This window comes from Manis javanica, chromosome 16 (genome assembly GCF_040802235.1).
Source record: "Manis javanica isolate MJ-LG chromosome 16, MJ_LKY, whole genome shotgun sequence".
Classification (NCBI taxonomy): domain Eukaryota; kingdom Metazoa; phylum Chordata; class Mammalia; order Pholidota; family Manidae; genus Manis; species Manis javanica.
The window spans coordinates 11744675-11767336 of NC_133171.1; the positions used below are offsets into that span (position 1 = coordinate 11744675).

The 22662-nt window shown below is 42.7% G+C and overlaps 1 long non-coding RNA gene across 1 annotated transcript; it reads left to right on the plus strand.

Moving 5' to 3' along the window:
* Positions 1-340: 340 nt before the first annotated feature.
* LOC140846767 (uncharacterized) lies at positions 341-17741 on the plus strand. The gene is made up of 3 exons (XR_012126167.1): positions 341-556; positions 4454-4506; positions 14600-17741. It is a non-coding gene; the product is annotated as an uncharacterized lncRNA (long non-coding RNA).
* The last annotated feature ends 4921 nt before the right edge of the window (positions 17742-22662 follow it).

Genomic DNA, 22662 nt, shown 5'->3' on the forward strand with positions numbered 1-22662 from the left:
TCCTAGGCCTTTCTGCTAATGGCCTCTTTTACCTGGTAAACACTGGCCTTTCTGGATGCACACCAGCCTTCCTGTGTTATAAAAAGCGAACCAAAGCACATCACCATTTAAACCCTAATGTTGCTCAACTCCAGCCCTGAAAACCCTGTTTCCATCCTACTCTGTCCCTCAGGGCTGTGTTGACACATCCCACCATGTAAGGAACTACTCAAAATAAAAACCAGTGGTGACTTAATGCTTTTTGCAATGTAGATATGTAGGCTCAAGGGTGGAGCGAGCAATTTAAAGAATTAAAATACAGGCTGCCACCCATCTCGGCCTGGTGTCCGCTCCAGTAAACCCCAGGAGACACTGTAGGCCTCAGGGACAGGCTTTGCAAGTAAAGCATATAGAAACGAGAGGAGGACTACGTGCTCTAATCACTGTTTCTAACAACTAGACATCCAAGCACCGTAGAATCAAGGCTCTGCAGTGTTTGCCAGCTGTCTAATCCTCCTGAAGTGGATAAAAGGAGATTTACATTGCTTCTGGAGCTACTCTAAATGCTGGATTTATGGTAAGGCTCATCTGTCATTTGTAACCAGAAAATGCTAATCCTAATACCATGAGTATTAAAAATCTCCTGGTGCTTTTTGTTTTATAAACAAGATGTAGTTTTTAAGGCCTTATCTTACCTTCTCTGTCTGAGATATGTGGGTACATTATTGCTTTGGAATACTTTGAAATATGCTTTACAATATTTTTATACCCATTCACAGACCCTGCAAGTCCTTTACCTACGGGTCTGAATGGCATAACCAGAATGGGTTTGAAGAAGAGGCCTATTTGCCTGTCAAAACTTATACCTAGTTTCTTTCCAATGCTTACACTCTGTGATTCCAAGTCCAAGAATATGTTGTGTGAGCTCCCTAGCACATGGGGCCTGACTGCGGATTCATACAGCAGTGTTGGCCAGCAGACAGATCTCACATGAAGCCTCTTAGTTTAAATACCATAATGTTAAAGGGTCTGTCAGCATGAGCCTGTTGACCAAGGGACATAAAAATTAAAACCCTTTGGAACTCTTGTGCATTGCTGGTGGGAATGTAAAATGGTGTGGCCACTGTGGAGAACAGTATGGCAGTGCCTCAAAAATTTCGACATATTGTCATAGTACCCAGTCAATTCCACTTCTGGATATATATCTAAAAGCATTGAAAGCAGAGTCTTAAAGAGATATTTGTACACCCATGTTTATAGCAGTATTATTCAAAATAGCCAAAGGGTGGAAGCCACCAAAGTGTTGACTGGTAGATGAATAAATGAAATGTGGTTTATATTTACCATAAAATATTATTCAGCCTTAAAAAGGAATGAAATCCTGACACATGCTACAACATAGCTGAACCTTGAGAACATTATCCTAAGTGAAATAAGCCATATACAAAAGGACAGATATTGTATGATTCTGCTCATGTGAGGTCCCTAGAGTGATCAGATTCTAGAGGCAAAACGGAGAAGGTAGGTTCCAGGGACTAGGCGAGAGGAGGTGGGGAGTTAGTGTTTAATGGGGATAGTGTTTCAGCTTTGCAAGACGAAGAATTCTGTGGTTAGATGATGGTGATATTTGCACAGAAATGTGAATGTATTTGATACCACTCAACTGTACATTTAAAATGGTTAAAATGGTATATTTTATGTTATGTGTATTTTACTACAATAGAGAAAAAAAACTAAAACCTTGCTTTTGGGAACCATACACAGAAAACAGAAAACAACAGTCTCCTCAGTAAACTGGAGGATCACTTTTGCTGCTGTAAGACCTCAAAGAAGGAAAGGCCAGGCTGGGATGGAAGAGCGGTGGATCAGTGAGGCCCCCGGGACTGAGAAGCAGAGGGGAACGTGGGACTCCGTAACGAAAGGGGAATTCGATTTGCTTCAGGATGCCTTAGGGGAATGAGTATGAGGTGCACTAGTTTCTCCCTCTTAGATGCCTCGTCATTTCTTCCATTTTACTATTCAGTGATGATTTTTTTTCAGAGATCCAGACTCACAAAGGGAGCAAATGAGAAAGCAGCTCCCTCGGCACGCTTCCAGGAGGGCTGCTGAGGAATGGGAAAGAAGCTGGCAAAGAGCTTCCGAATTGTCTTCATCTCAAGTCTCCAATTGTTATTTCACTGCACTTGTTTTACCATTTTTCTCTCTATTTTATGTATCTATATTTGTATATAGCATACATATACTCATTTTATCCTAAAAATACCTATTTCCTAAAGGCAAATAAGGGACTTTCCTACAAACACAGTACAGCAATCCAAATCAGGATTAACACTGACAACACGAATGTACTAAACACTACTGAACTGTGCTCTTAGAAATGGTTAAGATGATCATTTTTGTTACACATTTTTTTCCACAATTAAAATGAAAGGAAATCAACATCAATACATTACTATCCTCTAGTTCCATAAACCTTATTCAAATCTCACTATTTATCCCAATAATGTTCTTTGTAGTGAAAAAGAGAAGGGAAAAAGCATGTTGTCCATGTAACTGGGGACCACACGTTGCTCTTAGTTCCCACGGCCCCATTTGCCTTCCTTCAGGAAGGGCTGTTCAGTCTGTCAGGACCTCAGCATTGTTGAAGAGAACAGCCAGTTATTCTGTGCCACAGTCTGGTTTATCTGGCACTTTCTCATGATTGGGTTGAGGCTATGCATTTTAGCAGGAATCCCACAGAAGTGGCCCAGTGTCTCAGTGGCTCACTTCAGAAGACACAGGACCTCGCTAGGCTTAGTCACCACTGATGTCAACTCTGGTCACTTGCTTGCAGGTCTTCCTGGTTTCTCCACTGTTAAGGTTCTATTTTCTCTTATAATAGAGAAAATAGAAGTGTGAAGTACTTTGAGAATAGGTAAATACTTTGCTGGTCATCAAACGTCCACCCACTGGATGTAGAATTCATTGATGATTCTTGCTTGAATCAGTTTTTACTATTTTGGTTGCTAATTTCAGATTTCCTTGTACATTTCATAATTGCATTCTGTTGTTAAGAACTTTTACCTTCCCTCTCATGTATTTATTCATTTATTTATTTGCATCAGAATGAACTCATGGACTCTGATTTTATTCAGTGGGTAATAATCTATTACTATCATTACTATCACCATTTATTTTGATGCTCAGATGATCCAAGGTTTGGCAAGGGGGAGGCCTTCTGCCTGGCTTTTGTATCCTTTCCACATGTCCTCATCATTTTTGAGAGCTTTCTTACATTTTTGGCAGAAGAAAATATTCCAGGCATGTCTTATACTTACCCTGCCCCAGCCTGGAATCAGCAATTTTTACAAGACATCCTGGATCCTTTTAGTGAAGAATGTTGTTTAGCAATTAAGATCTGAGTATGAGGCATACTCATTGGTACTATGGTATGGTTGCTACGAGGTTTTCTCAGCAGAGATCTGGAGAATGCATGTACGCATTCATAGGCCCCCACCCCTCTCATCCGTATAAATATATGTCTCTATCTCTACATAGATTTAAAAATCATGAGTTCACACAGATGCCTCCACCTCTCATCCAGCAGTACCAGGTTTATTCTGGCCTTTCCACTTTCCATATTTATAACTGCCTTCTCCAGTGGTGAGAAATCTGACCCCCATTATCCTCAGTACATTCACTTATTTTGCCCAACCTCCTGTGTGTAAGCAGTCTGCACACTGGCCCCTTCCTTTGTCCTGCCCATGCTGGCTCCTCCTTGTCACTTCCTCACCCTTTACCTGACACGTCCTCTACAGCCCCTGCCTGGTCTTAACCCCATCTCACTGATGTACATATATGTTTTGCATGAAATAAAAATGGAAGCAAAAAAGGGCAGAAATTTTAATTTGAACACTATTATTATGCTTACAGAATACTTTTCTAATTTGTGGTTCTCAAAAGTATGCAGGAAAAAAGTTATATCCAAATCTGGAGGATATGAAGGTGAGGTGGGGCAGGGAAGTGGATTTGGAAGTGTTCTCCAGGGATTCCTTGTAAGCCACCAGCCCCCTCCAATTGACAACCACTTCTCTAAATGCAAAGACTGCTTTGAAAAGTTTCCCATCGAGTGCTGAAACAAAAATAAATAGAATTTTCATATTTTGGAGTCTAGGACAATGATTATAAAGTTTGTTATAGATTTAATGTTAGCCTTCTCCACAGAAAAATTCCCTTTACCTCAAATGTACACATTAGGCAGGACAGACTAGGCCACGCTGTAGTAATGAGTAAGTCCCACAAAAGTGACTGAGCATAGCAATGGTTTATTCCTTTTTCATACCATAGATGAATGCAGATTGAGTGGTCATTCTTCCTCTTTCCGCTATCCTATTTGGAGTACACAGTCTGCAAGGTCAGGGAATGAAGGAGGCTCCCAGGCTTTTAACTGCCTGAACCTGAAAATAACACAAATACTTTGGTTCCTATTTCACAGGCCCGAAAAACTGCAAATAGGCTGGGGAATGTGAAGAATCCCATGGATACTTGGTGAGCACCAACAACATCTCCAGCCCGTATTATTCCCTAATTTCAAATGGGTTGAAATTATAGAAGTAAATATAGTTTGGGATTGAGGAAATATGTTATTGTTAAAACTCTTTAAGTAAAGAAAAGTTGTGAATATTCATTTCCATTAGAAATTCAGCAGAATTTTATTGTATTTTTAAACTAAGAAACTAAAAAAATTGCATTATTTTACATTGTTTTATTTTTTTTAACCAATATTTGGCTCATAAATTGATAAACTCATGCTCAGCATATCCATCAAGCTGAACTTTTCCTCTAGGATCTTCTTTGTGGTAAAATATCTGCCTTCTCACAGGAAAAATTTTCCTCTTTGCAGACATTCAGAGCTATGCAAGGACTTTTTCTAAGACCATGTGCCTTTCTTTCAAGTTTGCCATCACAGTGACTCCATTTTAAAGAGCTTGCCTTATAAAGGGGGCATGGAGTGACCTAATTCTAAAGGAATTTTAGTTGATGTAGCAAGCAAATGCCAGGATCTAGCTAGAAATCGTCATAAGGTTGCTCCCACAGAAATGGACTAGTGGATCAAGCCCAAATGTGGTTACCAATGTGAAACATTCTAAGACACAAAGCACTACACCCTCCTTGTGTGACCTTGTTATGCACTGCTTTCTGAAGTCACTGCCTAAGCAACTCTCAGAGAACTACATGCATACACTGAAAACAGATAACGCATTTTTATAAGTCAGTAAATCAATGTCAGTTGTAGCTTAGAGCATGTCAGGGCTGCAGGAGCAGTATAAAATTATACAGGGTGTGAACCATGCACAGAGCAATAGAAAGAGAGGATGTGTGTTTTTATATTGGTGATTAAGAAGAAGAATGCATGCCTTATTTATCCTGGGGTCATGCCAACTTGTGGGCAATATGTGGGTGTGTGAGGTCCTTTGTAGTGAAAACCAGCATGGAGAGTAAATGTGTAGGATTACCTTCTTCGTTAGACCAAATAAGGCAGCCTGCCTGCAAAAAAGTCAGCCCATCATGCATCTCTGCTTTACCTCCTCCTTTCAGGGAGTTCACAAAGGCCAAAAAAGAATGTCTTGTCTGGATTGATAGTGTTATGGCCTTTAAGACTCATGGGTGAAAATTCTTGCACTCAGAGAATCAGAGCCACAGGGGACATATGGCACAGACTCTTATGTGGACAACACCCAGGACCCTGGGGAAGCTTCATGAGATCAAGGGCAGCCCCGTTGTCAGAGCCAATGTCTGCACTCTCCATCACAAAACATTTCCAGGACCACTGTCTCCTGAGTTCCTCTCAGTACCCCTGCAAAGGAAAGAAGTCAAGTGTCCTTATACCTTCCAGATAAGGAAACAAAAAAATTAAGAGACCAACTCAGTCAGACAGCTAGTGGAGGCCAGGACTTGTAGCCAGGTCTTCACACTCCAAAGCCATGTATCATCTGGGTCTGTATGCTCAGACTGTCTTGCTCTGTTACAAAACTGAATGCCCACAGGATCTGGGTAGGGAAAGCAGCTGAGGGGGCACAGCAGAGTCTAGCTTAGCTTGGATCTCCCCTGGCAGGGTCAGGGACCTGGAGAGAGCCTGTAATAGCTCCAGGTGCCCTGAACTGTCTCCTTGTGCAGGATAGACCCAGTGTTGCCTGATCCTCTGGGTTTCAGGAGAGCCAGACACTCACAATCTTGAAGGCTTTCTATTTTTAAGTTTGTTGACAACTAGACTTGTTTTTCCAGTCACACACCTGTGAACTGAATTTGTTTTACAGGTTGTAATCACTTTCTTGGAATATCTAGCAGAGAATCAGAGCAAGGATGGATGGAAGGTAAAAAACAGGGACAGGAGACCCCATGGGAAGTGACAGAGCATAGATATCATCTTGGAAAGGTAGAGATTTGAGAAATGATTGAAACAAAGAACAGGATCAACATGGGAGTGGAGCTCCCTGGCCTTGACGCTACAGAAGAAGACCCCAGGGAGACTTGTGGCACTGAGCTGCATGCATAGAGTCTGCTCTTCAGCTCAGCTATTGGAAACAAGTGGGCTAAATATGAAGGAAGATCAATTGAGAAGAAATTGCTGGGCAAATAACCGTAAGAATTTTGTGCATTTAAGATGCACATAAAAACAAAATGAAACAAGAGAAGATGGAGAGATACTATAAGAACCATAAAAGTCCCAAGCATCCATTAAACACTGGCTATATTTTGAGCCCTGATGAGGTACTTACCATTATTAGACCCATGTTAGAATAAGGAAAGAGTCACCAGTTGGTTAAATAACTTGCCTGGAGTCACCTGTGGAGGTTATGCCACCTTCCACAGTCTGACTCAAAACTAGTGCCTTTAGCTACTTTGCTAGCATGCACCTGATCTAGAGAGAAGAACATTCCCAAGATGAGGTGTGAACAGATTAGATAGACTGGCCCATTCACCAGTGGCCTCCTCCTCCAGGAGCCCCAGCATTCCTGGCGGGATTCTTGTCAAGGCAGGACACTGATCTAATCTGGGTGGACAGTCTTCATCAAAAGCACAGTGATATGCACTTTATCAATGTCTAGTCCCCATTGATTCCTCAGGGAGTACTTTCAGAGGATTTGTTAAATAATCAACAAGTATAACTCATGGTTCTCACCCTCAAAGAACAATGGGGAGATGGAATTTACACTAAAGACATGGAAGCAAACAACAGAATCACCACTCTGAGGTCCATTCAAGATGGATGAGAGGTAGCAGGTAGGACAGGGGACATCACCCTGACTTCATACAGGGAGGATTTGGGGAGCAACAACAGCTTTGGGCTTCTCAAGAAATAGCAAATTCTGGGCAATATTTCAGATGAACAGCTTTTTCATTGACAATATCATAATTTGGATAACAGTATGCTACTGAGCAGAGGGGAACAAGTGTGAGAATTCTGTCTCCTTCCCTCATAACTTTCTAACATGCAGACAAGGCCTCTGGTTCTTGTGGCTTTTTGGCCTGCCTGTGCAGCTGAGGATACATGTTTTGGTGAAGTAAGTAACATACTCTGCTGTCTTCAGCAACACCCATGGGCCTCTTTTCAAGTGACAAGGTTAAATTAGAGCACAAGGATTTTTGAAGAAAATATAGTATTCCAAAAAAGCACTTTTTCAAATTTCATCATAAGAGGAACAGGTAATCGGCTCTAAATGGAACAGGCCTGGGCATGCTGTCATAAGCAAATACTCTGTGTCAATTCCATTATAAATTAATTATTTGCAATGATTTATCTAGTTTAATTTACATGACTGCTCTCAGAAATCTATCTAAATGCATGCTAGCCCTGTTACCTTAAAAATGGGGAGAAGCCAAGAAGGTGGCATGAGTAGTTCAGAGGAAATCTCCTCCCCAAAACATATATATGTTTGAAAATACAACAAATAGAACTATTCCTAAAAGAGACACTAGTAGATACAGTACAACAACCAGACTACATCTACATCTGCGAGAACTCAGCAGGGAGGGTAAGATATAAGCCGCAGCCCAGTGGGACCCAAACGCCCCCCTATCCCAGACACTGGCAGGAATAAAGGAGTCAGGGCAGGGAGGGAGTGAAAGCCCAGGACTGCTAAACAACCAGCTCTAGAAATCCGCACCAGGAGTGAAGACACACAGTGCATGGGGTGCTGGATATTAGAGAAACAGAAAAGCAAAACCTGCGAGCAGGTTCCTGCAACTGGCACCCCTGAGACAAAAGAAAAGCGAGTGCTTTTTGCAAGTCTTAAAGTGACAGGGACCTCAAAGTTCAACGAAGTTGTCCCGACACATGCACCCCAGCACCTGGGAAACTGGGGAACTCTAGATGACCTAACCCCCTGGGTGGCAACACAGCTCAGAAGCCCCTCACAGTGATAAGCAGTTTGCCAGTCATTCCCCCAACAAGCATGGACCCCGACACACCGGCCCAGTAGTGAGAGAGCAGCAGCATGCACCAGAGGAGGCGGTGCCAGAGGGGCCCAGGAGCGGCCTGTGGGAGCTGGTGGTGGCAGAGGAGCAGCCCAGGAGCAGCTGCACCCCCAGCAGCTGCTTAGCCCAGTGCACAGCCGCCTGGGCCAGACACAAAGGTTGCTGTTGGCACACAGCTGCCAGGCAGGGGTGCTGCTTTCATGGGAGAGCACACCCGGCTCTCCCAAAAGGGCTCTGCGCTACTCTGACAGAGAATCTGCCCACAGCAGTTTAGGGGATTAACCCAGAAGTTGCTCCAGGAGTGCAGGTAACTGACATCAGCAGCAGAAAAGGGCAAGGAAACCAGCAAGCAGGAAAGGACTTTCTTCTCCCAGCTGACACACCCACAACCTGCCTATAGCCACTGCTATCACCATGAAAAGGCAGAAGAATTTAGTCCAGTCCAAAATAGTCCAGACAACCCCTGAGAAAGGGCCAAGATAAATAGACCTAGCAAATCTCCCCGAAAAAGAATTCAAAATTAAGTTCATAACCATGCTGATGGAACTTCAGAGAAATATGCAAGAGCTAAGGGATGAAGTCCAGAGGGAGATTACAGCAATGCAACAATCTCTAGAAGGACTTAAGAGCAGACTGGATAAGGTGCAAGAGGCTGTTAATGGAATAGAAATCAGAGAACAGGAATGCAGAGAAGCTGATGCAGAGAGAGATAAAAGAATCTCCAGGAATGAAAGAATATTAAGAAAACTGTGTGACCAATCCAAATGGAACAATATTTCCATTATAGGGGTAGCAGAAGAAGAAGAGATAGAAAAAGGGATAGAAATGGTCTTTGAAGAAATAATTTTTGAAAACTTCCCCAAACTGGGGGAGGAAATAGTTGCTCAGACCACGGAAGCACACAAAACTCCAAACAGAAGGGACCCAAGGAGTACAACACCAATACATAAAATAATTAAAATGACAAAGATCAAAGACAAGGACAGAGTATTAAAGGCAGCTAGAGAGAAGAAAAAGGTGACCTACAAAGGAAAACCCATCAGGTTATCATCAGACTTCCCAACAGAAACCTTACAGGCCAAAAGAGAATGGCATGATATATTTAATTCGATGAAACAGAAGGGGCTTGAACCAAGAATACTGTATCCAGCATGATTGTCATTTAAATATGAAGGAGGGATTAAACAATTCCCAGACAAGCAAAAGATGAGGGAATTTGCCTCCCACAAAGCACCTCTATAGGGTATTTTAGAGGGACTGCTCTAGATGGGAGCACTCCTAAGGCTAAATAGATGTCACAAGAGAAAATAAAATCACAGCAAAGAAGAAGACCAACCAAATACTAACTAAAGACAAAAATAAAATCAACTATCCAAAAAAGCAGTAAAAGGAAACACAAAAGAGCACAGAACAAAACATCCAACATATGAAGAATGGAGGAGGAGGAATAAGAAAGGAAAGAAATAAAAAATCACCAGTGTTTATAATAGCTCAATGAGAGAGTTAAGTTAGACAGCAAGATAGTAAAGAAGCTAACCTTGAACCTTTGGTAACCACGTACCTAAAGCTTGCAATGGCAATAAGTACGTATCTTTCAAAAATCACCCTAAATGTAAATGGAGTGAATGCACCAATCAAAATACACACAGTAATAGAATGGATAAAAAAGCAAGACCAATCTATATGCTGCTTAGAAGACACACCTCAAACCCAAAGACATGCACAGAATAAAAGTCAAGGGATGGAAAATGATATTTCATGCAAACAACAGGGAGAAAGAAGCAGGTGTTGCAGTACTAGTATCAGACAAAATAGACTTCAAAACAAAGAAAGTCACAAGAGATAAAAAGAAGAACATCACATAATGATAAAGGGATTGGTCCAACAAGAGAATATAACCATTATAAATATGTATGCACCCAATACAGGAACACTAACATATGTGAAACAAATACAAACAGAATTAAAGGAGAAAATAGAATGCAATGCATTCATTTTAGGAGACTTCAACACACCACTTGCTGCAAAGGATAGATCCACAAAACAGAAAAAAAGTAAGGACACAGAGGCAGTGAACAACACACTAGAGCAGAAGGGCCTAATAGACATCTACAGAACACTACATCCTAAAGCAACAGGATACACATTCTTCTCAAGAGCACATGGAACATTCTCCAGAATAGACCACATACTAGGCCACAAAAAGAGCCTCAATAAATTCAAAAAGATTGAAATTCTACTAACCAACTTTTCAGACCACAAAGGTATAAAACTAGAAATAAATTGTACAAAGAAGGCAAAAAGACTCACAAACACATGGAGGCTTAACAACATGCTCTTAGATAATCAATGGATCAACAACCAAATTAAAATAGAGATCAAGCAATATATGGAAACAAATGACAACAATAACACAAAGCCTAACTTCTGTAGGACACAGCAAAAGCAGTCTTAAGAGGAAAGTATACAGCAATCCAGGCATATTTAAAGATGGAATAACAATCCCAAATGAATAGTCTAACATCACAATTATAGAAATTGGAAAAGGAGAAGAAATGAGGCCTAAAGTAAGCAGAGGGAGGGACATAATAAAGATCAGAGAAGAAATAAATAAAATGGAGAAGAATAAAACAATAAAAAAATCAATGAAACCAAGAGCTGGTTCTTTGAGAAAATAAACAAAATAGATAAGCCTCTAGCTAAACTTATTAAGAGAAAGAGTATTAACACACATAAACAGAATCAGAAATGAGAAAGGAAAAATCACAGCAGAACCCACAGAAATACAAAGAATGATTAGAGAATACTATGAAAACCTATATGCTAACAAGCTGGAAAACTGCAAGAAATGGACAACTTCCTAGAGAAATATAACCTTCCAAGACTCACTAAGGAAGAAACACGAAATCTAAACAAACCAATTACTAGCAAAGAAATTGAAGCAGTAAACAAAAACCTACCCAAGAACAAAACCCCCGGGCCAGATGGATTTACATCGAAATTTTATCAGACATACAGAGAAGACATAATACCCATTCTCCTTAAAGTTTTCCAAAAAGTAGAAGAGAAGGGAATACTCCCAAACTCATTCTATGAAGTCAACATCACCCTAATACCAAAACCAGACAAAGACCCCACCAAAAAAGAAAATTACAGACCAATATCCCTGATGAACATAGATGCAAAAATACTCAACAAAATATTAGCAACCCGAATTCAAAAATACATCAAAAGGATCATATACCATGAACAAGTGGGATTCATCCCAGGGATGCAAGGATAATACAACATTCAAAAGTCCATCAACATCATCCACCGCATAAACAAAAAGGACAAAAACCAGATGACCATCTCCATAGATGCTGAAAAAGCATTCAACAAAATTCAACATCCATTCATGATAAAAACTCTCAACAAGATGGGCATAGAGGGCAAGTACCTCAACATAATAAAGGCCATATATGATAAACCCACAGCTAACATCATACTGAACAGCGAGAAGCTGAAAGCTTTTCCTGTGAGATCAAGAACAAGACAGGGATGCCCACTCTCCCCACTGTTATTCAACATAATACTGGAGGTCCTAGCCACAGCAATTAGACAAAACAAAGAAATACAAGGAATCCAGACTGGTAAAGAAGAAGTTAAGCTGTCACTATTTGCAGATGACATGATAATGTACATAAAAAACCCTAAAGACTCCATTTCAAAACTACTAGAACTAATATCGGAATTCAGCAAAGTTGCAGAATACAAAATTAACACACAGAAATCTGTGGCTTTCCTATACACTAACAATGAACTAATAGAAAGAGAAGTCAGGAAAACAATTCCATTCACAACTGCATCAAAAAGAATAAAATACCTAGGAATAAACCTAACCAAGGAAGTGAAAGACCTATACTCTGAAAACTACAAGACACTCTTAAGAGAAATTAAAGAGGACACTAAAAAATGGAAACTCATCCCATGCTCTTGGCTAGGAAGAATTAGTATAGTCAAAATGGCCATCCTGCCCAAAGCAATACACAGATTTGATGCAATCCCTGTCAAAATGCCAACAGCATTCTTCAACAAACTGGAACAAATAGTTCCAAAATTCATATGTTACCACTGAAGACCCCGAATAGCCAAAGCAATCCTGAGAAGGAAGAATAAAGTGGGGGGATCTCACTCCCCAACTTCAGGCTCTACTACAAAGCCACAGTAATCAAGACAATTTGATACTGGCACAAGAACAGAGCCACAGACCAGTGGAACAGAATAGAGACTCCAGACATTAACCCAAACATATATGGTCAATTAATATTCAATAAAGGAGCCATGGACATACAATGGGGAAATGACAGTCTCTTCAACAGATGGTGCTGGCAAAACTGGACAGCTACATGTAAGAGAATGAAACTGGATCACTGTCTAACCCCATACACAAAAGTAAATTAGAAATGGATCAAAGACCTGAATTTAAGTCATGAAACCATAAAACTCTTAGAAAAAAACATAGGCAAAAATCTCTTAGACATAAAGATGAGCGACTTCTTCATGAACATATCTCCCTGGGCAAGAGAAACAAAAGCAAAAATGAACAAGTGGGACTATATCAAGCTGAAAAGCTTCTGTACAGCAAATGACCCCATCAATAGAACAAAAAGGTACCCTACAGTATGGGAGAATATATTCATACATGACAGATCCGATAAAGGGCTGACATCCAAAATATATAAAGAGCTCACACACCTCAACAAACAAAAAGCAAATAATCCAATTAAAAATGGGCAGAGGAGCTGAATAGACAGTTCTCTAAAGAAGAAATTCAGATGGCCAACAGACACATGAAAAGATTCCCCACATTGCTAATCATCAGAGAATGCAAATTAAAACCACAATGAGATATCACCTCACACCAGTAAGGACTGCCACCATCCAAAAGACAAACAACAACAAATGTTGTCGAGGTTGCACAGAAAGGGGAACCCTCCTACACTGCTGGTGGGAATGTAAATTAGTTCAACCATTGTGGAAAGCAGTATGGAGGTTCTTCAAAATGCTCAAAATAGAAGTACCATTTGACCCAGGAATCCCACTTCAAGGAATTTACCCTAAGAATGCAACAGCCCAGTTTGAAAAAGATAGATGCACCCCTATATTTATTGCAGCACTATTTACAATAGCTAAGAAATGGAAGCAACCTAAGTGCCCATCAGTAGATGAATGGATAAAGATGTGGTACATACACACAATGGAATATTATTCAGCCATAAGAAGAAGACAGATCCTACCATTTGCAGCAACATGGATGGAGCTAGAGGGTATTATGCTCAGTGAAATAAGCCAGGCGGAGAAAGACAAGTACCAAATGATTTCACTCATATGTGGAGTATAAGAACAAAGGAAAACTGAAGCAATGAAACAGCAGGAGAATCACAGAACCCAAGAATGGACTAATAGTTACCAAAGGGAAAGTGACTGAGGAGGATGGGTGGGAAGGGAGGTATAAGGGCGGGGAAAAAGAAAGGCGGCATTACAATTAGCATGTGTAGTGGCTGGGGGCACGGGGAGGGCTGTGCAACATAGAGAAGACAAGTAATGAGTCTACAGCATCTCACTACGCTGATGGACAGTGACTGTAATGGGGCTTGTGGGGGGGACTTGGTGAAGGGGGGGGAGCCTAGTAAACATAATGTTCTTTATGTAATTGTAGATTAATGATACCAAAATAAAAAATAAAAAAATGATGAAAGCCAGAAAAAAAAAAAGCACTGGGTGGTTAAAAAACAATGAAAGACCTTATGGCAATCAATTAAGAGAATAAAGTTTCCCCTGGTGTGGAGAAGAAAGCAGAACAGCTCTTGAGTTGTGTCCTGGTGAATTCTGAAGACTGATTGCATGGCTGTGGACAAACTGATTAATCTCTCAGAGCCTCTGTTTCCTTGATATGAATTTAGTAAGAAGAGCAGCATATACCTCACTCCAGTCGTAGCCACTAGTCATAAGACAGAGAATATATGAGTCTCATGAACTTTATAAGTGCCATAAAAAATAAAGATTTTGGAAAGACAGCTGGACCCTCAGAGATTGCATCTCTCATTCATAATTTAAATAAGCAAATTTCCCCTCATTTACTGCATTATCCTAAGGTACTGCTTTTTCTTGACTGGAGCAGGAGCTGCAGATTCTCCCGGGCTCCCATTCAGCAAGAACCAACCGCCTTCACATGAGGAGTGATGCACTCTCAGCCACAGAGGCAGGATGGCTGACCTCCTTCCCAGGAGGCACAGCTGATCTGGAGCAGCCTCAAGCCTGAGGAGCCTTCTTCATCAGAGCCAAAGAGCTCATGGCCATCAACCTGGTTATCGAGAGCAATAAGAGTAGACAAGCATGAGTTTCTGGAAAATGGAGTGCTTATTAAACAGTCAACTTTGGAGAAAAATCTCCACATTCCACTGTGTGTGTAATCTCAGGTGTGTGTGCATGGTATGATATGGTATGTGTGTGCTGAAGTATGAGTGGTGTGGTGTGGTGTGTGGTGTGGTGTAGTGTGGTGTGTGTGGTATGGTGTGTGGTGTGGTGTGGTATGTGTGGTATGTGGTGTGATGTGTGTGATGTGGTGTGTGTTGTATGGTGTGTGTGTTGTGGTGTGTGTGTGTTGTGATGTGTGTGGTGTGTGGTGTGGTATTTGTGGTATGGTGGTGTGTGTGTGGTGTGGTGTCTGTGATGTGTGTGGTGTGGTGTGTGTGGTGTGTGGTATGGTGTGTGTGATGTGCGGTGTTTGGGGTGGTGTGATGTGTGTGATGTGGTGTGGCGTGATATGATGTGGTGTGTTATTTGTGGTGTGGTGTGTGGTGTGATGTGTGTGGTGTGGTGTGGTGTGATGTGTGTGGTGTGTGATATGTGTGGTGTGTGGTGTGGTGTGTGTTTTATGGTGTGTGTGGTGTGGTGTTTGTGATGTGTGTGGTGTGTGTGGTGTGTGGTATGGTGTGTGTGATCTGTGGTGTGTGGGGTGGTGTGATGTGTGTGATGTGGTGTGGTGTGTGGTGTGATGTGTGTGGTGTGTGGTGTGGTGTGTGTTTTATGGTGTGTGTGGTGTGGTGTTTGTGATGTGTGTGGTGTGTGTGGTGTGTGGTATGGTGTGTGTGATCTGTGGTGTGTGGGGTGGTGTGATGTGTGTGATGTGGTGTGGTGTGTGGTGTGATGTGTGTGGCGTGGTGTGTGAACCTGACTTATCAAGTCATCAGTGTGTCAGAGAGCAGACGTCCTTCTCCAGGCAGGGTTCCACCGGTGGTGAGAGCTGAGAGCGCAGTGGGGAAAAATAACAGAAGGTGAAACTAATACCAGGAAACAAGGTTGACTCACTGATGAAAACTGTCTCCAAACATTACATTCTTGAAAAAATAAATAGCTCAAGCTGATAGTGAAGTCATCAGGAACAGAGTAGACCTTTTTGGATAGGGTACCTTGTCCTGAATTCTTTTCTTCTTTTAATTTAAGGGATGATATGTACACATACAATTATAGAAAGTGCTGTACCGGTACTGAAAAGGCACAGCTCATCATCTCATCTGCCCACACTCTTTCTAAATTCAGTTATCCTTATGGGAGTTGTTTTCCATTTCCATCAAAAAGTGGTTGGTATTCGGTGTTCCTGCACACATATGTTGTAGCTGTGTTTGTTGTCCTCGATGTAGAAAATAGAAACACACTAATGGACTCATGTTGAGGCTGTGTGTGCTCTGGAACTGGGATGGACTGTATGTTCATCCCTGCGTGCAAGCGTGTGTGTGTGTGTGTGTATCCATGTGTTCAGCAAATATCTCCCTTTCAGATAACAGACTGTCGACTGCCTGGCCTGGCACAGAATCTCTTCAAAGATGAATGAAGTTGCTTTTACTGCATTTCCCAACACCCAGCAGATTAAATTGTTAATTTCTAAATATTTTTTTAGCACTATGCAGGGAATTTTAAGCATGCTCTATCCTGTTAGGATTGTGGAGATCGAGCTTCTTTCTCTTTATTGGCTAATGTTCTTGTGCAAATAATTCTGATTCATCTCTGATTTTCCTGAAAAATCAATATAACATCATTCTCCCCAGATAAGTGATCAACTAATACTGTCATCACAGCAAATTAAATGCTGACTTTGATATATTATCAGCAGTGGCCATTTATAATAATTAAAGTAGAGATAAATGTTCTGAGCTACATCATCCCTGTCCTAAGATGGCAGGGACTTGTGTTTTTCCTCCGCTTTCCAGCTTTCACAAATAAATCACCCACACTCCATTGGCTCAAGCGAGTGCTGGACTGAGCCCCGCCATCTGACAGAGCAGCCTGCGGTAAGCAGTGGCAGGGCCTCACCACCCCACTCAGTCCTGGGGCTGCTCCTTAGCGCAGAGTGGAGCTGAGCTTCCAAATGCCTGTTTCAACCTGGACCGCCTTCAAAAACCCTTGAAATTTAAAATCATCTTATGGGAAGACTTCTCCCAGGGATGCTTCATATCTTCAAGATTCTTCCAGAGAAGGATCTGAGGCTGGCTGGTCATTGATTTTGTCTATTTACATGACTCTGATATGGGGTAGCTGTGCTTCTCAGGGCTCTGCTTGTAAATCTGTGTGATAAGCTGGGCGTTGGCAGGTGTTTGCAGGACTTGCCTTCGCGGTGTTTTATGGCTGTCTGCCATGGCTTCCAAAGGGCACCGCTTATCTATGAACTACACTTCAGCTCAGGTCGTCTTTCCTCCAGACCATCCTCACTGTTGTCTCTGTCCCATCTGCCAGCAGAACCTACATGACTAGATAAAACTAGTCACCATGCCCTCTCCACCCACATTCCTGTATTATCCTTCAGATGCTTGAAGTTACACAGAGTTGCTTAGGATGAACCCCCCACACCCAGCCAGTTTGGGCACTAGATGTCCCTAACCTGGGAACCCCTCAGTCTCATGCCATTTCCCTTTAGAGCTGGTGGCTGTCCCCCATGATCAAAACTCTCCAATAGCATGGAGGGAAGTAGGAAGCAGCCCATGTTCTGGTTTCGGAATTGGAATAAGAAAAACATCAGCAACCAAAGAAAGCAGTCACTGTTCCCATCCCCCTCCAGTGGCCCAGGAGGCCGCAAAGTCTGCTGAATCAGAGCCAAATTCACGAAGACTTTCAGACACTAACTCAGGGCCTTTGAAGAGCTTAAGAAGTCCATCTTACTGTGACATTTCCCTTTCTTCCTCTAAACAAGGCAAATGGATCGCGAATCACACAATGTTTACTCCAGGTTTGCGTGTCCTTTCAGTCATGGATGGCCAGCCTGGCAGGTGACGACAGGAAGAAGGTGAAGCCCAGGAGCCCATCTTCCAGGACCCTGCAGGCTGGCAAGTCTGACAGTAGGTCTGTGACCTGTGCAGTAGGACCAGCGATGGGGCCGAATCAAGGCAGCAGATGGTACATGTCACAGGCTCTCTTTCTCAGTCTTGAAAAGTGATGTTTAAGCTGAGCTTTGATAGGTAAAGATGTTGATGAGCACTTGGAGATGAAAGGCAACATTTCTGGGGAGAGAAATAGCTTGTGGGAGCAGCAGGATATGCAACCCAAGTGACTTCAGCCCAGCACACGGTAGGCGCCCATTTTGTTGAACAGGAAGCAGGCATCTACAAAATAGAAAGTGCTGTGTCACGGTCGCTCTTACTCTAGCCGGGGAAAGTGGAGGCACAAAGGAAGAGGGACTGGGGCTTTGTTCAAGATAGCCAGCTCCCTGAGTGGGGCAGATGCTCCACAGAGCCTCGAGGTTTGAAACCAGACTTAAGCTTTTAGAGCACCTTTCTCCTGTGCATTTCTGAGCAGACCTTTGGGTGTTTTCTGTGAGGAAGGCATTGCTGTCTGCCTGGAAGGAAAATGTTTGAGAGTCATCCTAAGCCATGTGGCAATAGGGGTTGCAACACTGAACCATTTGTTACAAACATTAGGAGCCCTGCAGATATGGCCTCACCATCCAATTACTGGATGACTAGGAGAGGCAATTACCATTTTCTTGGCCCTCATTAAATCAAATCCACAACTGCCACATGGCCCAGCATTGTCCGTGTGTAACCAAGGCTTGTCAACAGCCAAAAGGGTGTGGCCTGGGAGAAGGGTAAAGAAGGAAAAGGGCCAAGAGGTAGGTTGCTATAGTGAATTTCCTCCCCAGTTTCAGTACTTACAATGGTTCTAGAGCCAACATGTAGCTCCCAGCCACTACGAAGCCAGATGTAGCCACCATCCCAGCTCAAGAAGTCTTAGCCTCACGAGGATAGAAAACGTGGGTGGGAAAAATTAGAAAATATTAGAACTAGAAGGGACCAAAAAGATGGTATAAGGTAAAGGTTCCCAATGGGTATGCTATAGGTCTTGGGGATGTCCAGGCAAAATGCTGAATTATTTAAAGAGGCCTCCAGATCCCTAGGGGCAGTAGGAACATCTACTTGGAACCATAGATATGATCACTTTTTAGCTGAAGGAACTGAGGTCGGAGACATAATCTGTTTGTGTCATAAAACTGATTTGGGAGGAATCTTGACTGGGATCCATGCTTACTGGACCCCTTATCCAGCTGCTCTTCTCTCCCCACACACACATATGGGCAGATCAACTGCCCACTGTGATGGAAAAATGAAAATGAAACCCGTGATCTCTAAGCACAGGAACTTGGACCTGCAGATGAGGTGCTGTGCTTACCCAGCACAAGGCAGGGGCTCCAGCAGGTGAGCATCTCCACCTGGAGATCCATCCCTGACTGGCCCACCTTCTGGGAGGTTCTTTGGAGTAAATGTGCCAGAGTTTCACCCTGTGCCTTGAGAACTGCTTATTTGGTAATCGTCAGCAAAGGATGCTCCAGAGATCATAAGGGAACATGGCTGAGGCCAGCTTCTGCTACCCCACCCTCCACGCTGATGCAGGAGAGGAGAGAGTCACTGTGCGGACAGTCCAGGAGAAATGGACTTCACCTCGATTAGAGGCCCAAAGTAAAGAGAAGAGAAAGGGTTGAATGAAAACTCAGCCAGCACCCAGCCATACAACCAAGAGAGTGACATGCCCTGGGTCTCCCAGGACAGCTCTCTGGGAAGGGAAGGGCTAGAAAAACCATCCCAACATCCTTGGACTCCCCTGTGTCCCATCACCTATTTTTTGTGTCCTAAAACCACACATCAGCTCAAACTATCCAGCCTGCAGGAGTATGTGAGGAGCACTTGGGGGGTCCCACAACTTACCCTTAGTCACCAGAAACCCTGTATATCAGTAAAACACTGTCTGTAAAGCACCCTGAATGCCCCCCACCACCCCAACACCTGCAAGGGCTTGGCATTGCCCACCTTTGGTGGTGCATGGAAATCACCCGAGGTACCTTTGAAAAGCGGCAGGATCTGTACGTCTCTCTTGGAGCTTCGGTGTCTCCTGGGGTGGGACCTGGGTGTCAGTGTCCTTTAAGCTTTGATGTAAATGTGTAGCCAGGTATGGAGCTGCTGAATTGACTGGAGGGTGTGGGAGGGTGGCAAGCCACCTAAGGGTACCTTGGAAGGGGACCTGTTGGGGTGGTAGCTGGCGTCTCCCATGGCCACGTGAGAAAACCTCCTGATGGTTCCTTCCCAATGAAATATCTATTTGGGTTTATCTAATAATAATGGTAATAGTTACTAAAATAAATCAATGCTACCTTAATGGCGGCTACCAGTTTTTGAATGCTTACATGTGCCAGATAATAAGCTAATTACATATTCTTTTCTCATTGATCCTCACAGTTACCCAGTGAAATAGGTATTATCATCTTCATTCTATAAAATGAAGAGACTGGGGCTCCAAATGTCAGCTCATGCTTCTCCCAAGGTCACAGGTGACCCCTGCACCCAGGAGGCAGGACCTCCCCCACTCCACATTCTACATCTCTTATTTCAAGGCTTTTCTCTCCAAAGGGAATATAAGAGAGAAACCTGGATAAAAAGTACCAGGCAACCAAGTTTCCTTGGGGTTGAAACAACTGCCTTTCAGCAGAGAGGCAGTGGGAAAGGCTAATGAGGCCAAGCGTGGGCAATAGCATCTCTGTAAGTGCAGTTTTATCTTTCTCAACTGCAAATGGTAACTGCCTAAGATGCTCAAGCGTTTTTATGGGGAAGTCTACTGTCTTGCCAATGGATTTCAGCCCCCGGGCATGTCCGCTATGGATTCAATGTGACCAAACAAATTGACGGCAAAACTTTCTTTGGGGTGAAAGAGTTAATTACCCGGCTTGTTCTCCTGGCTAGGTGGGGCACTAGCATCTCTGCCTCTGCCCAGAGCACTGGGCCGAGCTCTCTATATAGAGCAATAATAGCTTATTGCCTAAAGGTGTGAAAGCAGTAGCCTAGCAACAGGCCAGTTACATCATCAGGTGGTTTAAGTTCAGTGAGGATCCTGGCCATAGGAACCCCAACTTCCCCACATCTACCCACATTGACTTGAGGCTCTCACACCTGACCCTATACACACCCTCCAACCCCACTGTGAGCCACTTCATCTTTGGCGCTTTGCTGACCGCAGTTGGCCACCCTGCTCCCATCCCCTCTCCTACCCAAGAGCTACTCCATACAGGGGTGCTTGGCCATCTCTCCTCCCCCTGCTCCTTTATCTTTTCAGGGGACCCAAGATTCTTTCAGTGAATATTCTGGATGATTCTGATGTGGTTGATGCAAGGAACACACTTTGAGAAACAGTTTCCTAAAGCCACCATCCCTAAGTCTATCAATTTTCTGTAAAAATAAGCCCATCCTTGTAGCCGGGGTTCCCCCTCACCCTTTCTCCTCCTCCCTGTGAGCTAGCCTTCTGGTCCCCTCCCACTTCATCAGAACTGACCTCCGGTTGAGGAAGGAATGGCCTTGTGCTCACCAAACCAAAGGCCTGCAGTCCACTCCCCCTCTCCTTGCTCTCGGGGTTTGAAGGAGGCGTTTATCCACTTACCACTAGTTGGAACTTGCAATTTCCTTGTGTGTGTGTGTGTGTGTTAAAATATACATAACATTAGAATTTGCCTTTTTGATATTTTTAAGTGTACAACTCAGTGGCATTATGTTCATAATGTTCTGTTCTCTTATCTTTAACAGAGTATTCAAATTCTCTTCTAACTTCTTCAGTTCTTGTCTGTCAAATTCTGTGTTATTTTTCTCCTCCTAGTATTTAAATTCCTGCTCCCCCAAACTTTCTACACTGGCTCTCAAATCTGTATCTTCTATACCTGTTATCTCTCATTGGTAAACACCCGAGCTGTTCTTTCTAGATTTAGCCTCTCTCCTGACACTTAATGCACATTTTGCACTGAGTACTGAACTTTTTTAGCCTATTTACCTTTAAAGTTAGCGGAAAAACCTTGTTGATCATACCCTAATTAATATTTATGCACATGTATTTATTAGGAAAACTCTATGGGCTGAGTATTTGGGATCCTAAGGTGAATAGGGCCCAGGAGACTACAGGCTAGAGGAAGAGGACCTTATGATGAAGCCTCAAATCACACCTACAATACCAGATGCCAAGTGACCACAGAAGGCGACCAACCAGCTAAGAGGGTCTCTACCTTGTCTGTATATTAACACTGCAAGAGGACATTTTGAAAAATATCAGTGGTTCCATCATCTCTTGTGGGTTTCTTTCTCCTAATATTGGACCAGTAATGAACATCCATCAAGTTTAACAATTGTAGGAAGTTATTTAAAAAAGAAAATATCATACTGATGAAATCATGTCATTTCTGAGACTTTTTTCCTAATAATAAGGAATGGGAGAGACGGGGTTTGGGTTAAATAAAACAGCATCGATGGTAAGCCCATCATCATGGAAGCTGGGTGAAGAGCAGCTGGGCTTCAGTATGTCTTTCTGTTTTGTACATGTTTGAGATTTTCATTATAAAAATGTTTTCAAAGATTGTGTGTGTCTGTGTGTGTGTGTGTGTGTGTGTGTGTTCTAGAGAAAGAGAGCGAGAGTAGAGAGAAATGAGTAGGAATTAGAGAAACTAAGTGGTTGAAAATATTCCAAACAAAGAAAGAGAATGAATGTGCAATGTCTAGGGAGAAGCAAGGGTATCTGACTCTTCTTAGCAGCCAACCTTGGTTAGGACAGAGATAACCCTGGTTAGGACTTCACTGTCTCTGTCCTGGACTATTGCATTATCCTTCTGTTATAGACTGAGTATCTGTGTCCCCTCAAATTCCTCTGTTGGAACCCTACCCCTCAGTG